Below are 5,080 nucleotides of genomic sequence, written 5' to 3'. Positions count from 1 at the left end.
GGCCGCGAGCCTCGGGGGCCCGGCAGGCAGGCCGGCGGTGATGCAGGAGCGCCCCAAGTCAGTGCTCACCTGGCACAGGGCAAGGTGGAGGCGAGGAAAATGCTAGAATACACTCCAGGAGCTCCCTCAGTGCTGGCACCTGCCCCGCGCTCTGCCTCTCCCGCACCTGAGGTCCACCATCGGGGAGCGGATGCCGGAGCGCTCATCGCCTAACACCGAGGCCGCCGAGAGCACAGGACAGCGGCTCCCTGACAAGGGGGGGAGGGAGTGGGAGGGGGGGGTCTCCTGCACTGAGGGGCCGAGGCAGAGACCGCCCGGGAGATGAGGCACCGGGTGGGGAAACCTCACAGCTAAGCGGGGGCTCAGACATCATCTGGGAGCACGCACCGGCTTCCCTATCACCGGTGGAGCACCAACACTCCAAGGTCAGACTCCATGAGACGAGGAAGAGAAGAACCCGGAGGAAGGGCCCGTCCGCACAGCGGTCCCCGAAGGCGCAGGCAGAGGGGCCCATGGGTGTCAGGGAGGAGGAGGAGGAGGAGGAGGAGGAGGAGGAGGAGGAGGAGGAGGAGGAGGAGGAGGGCCACGACGCCCACTAGGGCCAGTCTTAGCGACTCGCTGAGTGTGAGTGTGATTTTCAGGGCCCTTTCCTTTACCGCAGTTATTTATCACAGAGTCGCTCCAGAAAGCTCAGATTAGCTTTAAAAGCCCAGACTTGCACTCGCCTGGCTGCTGTTGAGGAAGGAAGGACTCTGCTGCCAAGCCGAAGACGGCTCTCGCTGGTGTCAGTGCCCACACGGTGGTGTCCGGAGACATCTCAGGTCATGATCCCTCCCAGGGTCCGAGAAGAACCAGCGACGAGCGGTCCCCTCTGCCCTCCACGAGGGCTTCTGCTTCCTGGGGAGACTGAGCTCGCCCCCCAGAGCTCACCTTCCAGCCAGGAGAGGAGGGTCCCGGGCTGGCCCCCGCCTCCCAGCCCGCTGCTCTCTCACCGCACGACCGGGGCCTGCTGGGCGCTCAGGTTCAAGTGCTTCCCGTGAGAGTGAGACGCTCAGACAAGGAGAAGGAGCTGAGCTACGACCCACACCTGGGCCTTCGCGTGGTCGGAGCTGCTGACAAAGGTAGTGGGGCCCATGCTGACCCCGCCTCGGCCATGCTGACCCCGCCTCGGCCATGCTCACCCCGCCTCGGCCATCACCCCGGGGCCCTCCGCGTGTCCTAACAGTTTGAGCTCCTGGGGGTTTTGCTTTCAAAGAGGAAAGTAGGAGCAAAAAATATCCCACCCAAAACAGTCGCTGCCGCTGTGAAATACGCTCTGAGGGTGAAACAGCTTGAGGACTTTTCTCGTGTCCCGTAGGCCCTCGCAGAGATGGTGTCAAACAGCCTGGGACACGCTGAGGCCAAAGCACTTGCAAACGCTCTGGCCTTCGGATGTGCTGAAGACCAACATACGTCCCCCTTAAACACGGGCTACGTCCTCTCCCTTAACATGGGTTTAGAAAGTGGTCTTTTCTTTTTGAAGCATTTTTAGTTTCCCTCTCCGGTCATGCTTACCACAGTCAACTCAGAAAAAAAAAAAAAATCATCCGAGTCTGACTTCCTGAGCTAGTCCTGCATCGCCGGCTTATTATTAAATCCTAAGCAGAAGGAACGTTAATGAGCGTCCCTTTCCACGCTTGCTCACACAGCACACAGACAGCGCGGGCCCATCCCCTGGGATGTCACTCAGGCTCACTCTGGTGTTATTAAACCGGTGGAGCCTGTTGCATGAAAAACAATACTTCCCTTACACATCAAAGATGGTCGCACATCAGCAAGTCGACAAAGCAGATTTGTTATGGATGTTATGGGCTAAATGGTGTCCCCCAAAATTAGTATGTTGAAGCCCTGACCTCCAGTTCCTCAGAATGTGACTGTATTTGGAAATAAAATCTTTAAAGAGGTGATTAAGGTCATGCAAGGTCATTGGGATGGGCTCTAATTTGGTAAGTCCTTATAAGAAAAGGAGATTACGATACAGACAGAGAAGAAATGAAAAGATACAGGAGAAAAAGAGAGAGAGAGAGAGAGAGAGAGAGAGAGAGAGAGAGAGAGAGAGAGAGAAAAGATTCTTGTGGACAGAGGGATGACCATGTGAAGAGGAGCAAAAGGGTGGCCGTCTGCAAGCCAAGGAGAGAGGCCTCAGAGGCAACCAGCCCTGCCAGCGCCTTGATCTTGGCCTGCCAGCCTCCAGAAATGTGAGAAAATAACTTTCTGATGTTTGAGCCAGCCGTCTGCGGTATTTTGTTATGGCAACTGGAACAAACTAAAGCAGTAGTCATCGCCTGTAAGTCGGCAGGGTGTTTAGAAATTCCTTCCATCAATCCAACTCCATGGGACGGTTGACCACACTCATCCATGTTTTGTTCTGCCAGATTGTTCCATGTTCATCCTTAAAGGACCACAGGCCCGAGCGCTAGGTTCCTAGTCTGCCCGGGTAATAAAGAAGAGTGGCTCATTGACATGTGCAAGGAAAGTGGAGGCAGAAAACGTTGATCTGCTCAATTCAAGGAAAAATTGCAACGAGGGAAATTAATCCTGGTCCCCTCCATTCCTCTTCTCCCCTTTGTCTCGTTTCCTTGTTTTTCTTTCTCTCCAGGTCCTTATCTGAAAAATGAATGCCATACACCCCAGGTCACAGTTGCTATGAGGATGGGGTGAATTAACATCACTGGGTGTCAAATCCTGCCCTAAGTGCTTGGCGTGGATCATCTATTCATTAACTCTCAGGATAATCCTGTGGACTAGGTAGCGGTATTAATTTTATTTTACAAACGCAATTACTAATGTTGAGAAGGGTTCATTTGCTTCCTAATTCACGCCGCTAGTAAGTGATAAATCTTGGGTGGGGGTGGGGGGATCTGAGGCCCAAGTTCTCAGCTCCTGTGGTCTGGCCCAGAGTTCGGGTTTTCCTGTTCTGGCTAATAGATCCGGGCTAGTTCTGCATGCACTACAGAGGCAGAAGGTCTTAACGGGTGTGCGTATATATAGTCTTTCCTTCTTCTATTGGGAAGGCGCATCGCAGCTGCTGGGAGAGAAAATAAAGCAGGAACAGAGGAGAAGCGAATCCGCCCATCGCAGCCTCCAGGCGCCGGCGTCAGCTGGTGCGGGGCTGCGGGCCGGGGTGGCGAGCCTCCTGGCGCAGCTGTTGTCCATGAGGAAGATCCTGAACGTGGCAGGAGGAGGAAGAGCCTAAGAGCTTCTGTGCATTGAGAACGGACCCTACGCCTCCCTCCCCCGCACCCCACCCCCAGATATTTCCTTGATAAATGAAGTTAAACATTTGAATCACTTCCTTTTTTATTCTCAGTTGTGTTTATTTGAGCTGATAATGGGGAAATCATGGCCGTGTGGTGGCCGGTGATGCTTGGGTAATGTTTTCCACGTGACTTCCGAGGCCTGGTCTTCGCAAGCCAGGCTGGAGCACTAGCTGGACTGTGTTCACTGCTCACCCCACACGCGGCCCAGCCTGTGTGCTGCCTCCCAGCACAGGATCCCTGGGAGGAGGATGGGAAGGAGCGGAAGTGGCAGATCCAAGACGTGTTGATCCCCAGCAAACATCCAAAGGGGGGAGGTCTCTCCATCCGGCAGGAGAGCTTGGGACATGCTGTATAGCAAAGGGCCCCATGTTCAGAGCCTCACGAACCAACCCTCAGCTTCTACTCCCACCCAGTCGGGTGTATTCTGACAAAGGCAGACAGACAGACAGGGGCTGGATGGACGTCACTGATGTCCACAATGAGCAGTGGTCAAGGCAGTGGCTTCAGGGAGAGAGGAGGGGGAGGGGGGAGGGAAGGGAGGAGGGAGGAGGGATGAGCAAGGACAGCCCAGGTAGAGAGAGCTGCCACAGCTGTTGGGGTGTGTGGTTTCCTGCAGTGGTGACTGCAGCCAAGTAGCAACATGTTCAATGAGGTTGACAATGTGTGAAGTGAAAAATGTCACCAGCAGAAGAAAGACACAGTGAACTTTAGTTTCTGATTTAAATTAACAGAAGCTCAAGGACGGAAAAGTCATTGCTCGTGGAACAGCCGCCTGCTGGAAGTGTGGGCCGGCGAGCAGGTGTTTGCTGGCGTGACAGGTCCACACCCCAGCACCTCGTGTTTATTGGCGGACGGCGCTGAGAGATTTAGACACATAAACACGTCCATCACGGGGTGTCATGCTGCTACCCAGCCTCGGGTGCCACTCTAACCAGCTCCCTTTCTTCCTTCCACTTTGCAGCCGGGGCCTGGAGGAGCGCAGGAGGCTACGCTGACCAAAAGCAAGGGCCGTGCAGGAGGCTGGGCGTTGGCGGTGCCATGCAAACCAGCCAGCGGTTCCTTGGAATGTCTTAATATGGGTCACACACACGAGGAGAGGCGTCCCAGACGCCAGTGAAGGAAAGGGACGGCTCCCCGAGGAAACCAACCTTGGCTTCTCAGAAGCCCACCCTGGGAGTCGGACCCTGGCCCTGGTCAGGGGAAGGCAATGGGATGGCTTGACGTCTGTGTCTTCCACATGCCTGTCCCCTCACACACGGATGCTCTAGGTAAGTCAAGTGACCCCCCTACACCCCTAAAAGAACAGCTGCGAAAGAAATCAGGCTCCAATAACATCCTGGGCAGGGCACAGGCAGTAGCTGACCTTGGTCTGCACTTCCCAGGAGGCCCCAGAGCCAGCGGACTTGGTGGACAGCTTCAGACCACACTGAAACATCACCCACCCAACCACCTCACGAGCAACACACTTAAGCCCTAAGCTCCTCCACAAAGGTCACAGCCAGTCCTCCCAGCCGACTGGTCTGGGGGGAAATCCCTCCCATTAACGTGTCAACAGAAATTAAGGCTCAACCACAATAGAAGGGTGCGCACCGCACACATGGGGGGTCAGGGGGCTGCACCTGGAGTGCCCAGCTCAGGTAACCAGAGGGGCTGCATCACTGGACCCTACAGGACACCTACTATATTAGGCCACTCTTTCAAGCCTGGGAGATATAGCAGCTCTACCTAAAAACATAGAAACAAACACAGGTAGGCTGCCAAACTGAGCAGCATGTCCCAAA

At 55.2% G+C, this 5,080-nt stretch overlaps 1 long non-coding RNA gene across 1 annotated transcript; it reads left to right on the top strand.

Moving 5' to 3' along the window:
- The first annotated feature begins 611 nt into the window (after positions 1–611).
- LOC308521733 lies at positions 612–3,329 on the top strand. The gene is made up of 3 exons (XR_013996189.1): positions 612–2,326; positions 2,415–2,787; positions 3,054–3,329. It is a non-coding gene; the product is annotated as an uncharacterized lncRNA (long non-coding RNA).
- Positions 3,330–5,080: the final 1,751 nt, after the last annotated feature.

The sequence above is a fragment of the Myotis nattereri genome, assembly GCF_964212035.1.
Source record: "Myotis nattereri genome assembly, chromosome: 6".
In the NCBI taxonomy this organism is placed as follows: Eukaryota; Metazoa; Chordata; class Mammalia; order Chiroptera; family Vespertilionidae; genus Myotis; species Myotis nattereri.
This window is presented reverse-complemented; position numbering and strand designations above follow the sequence as displayed.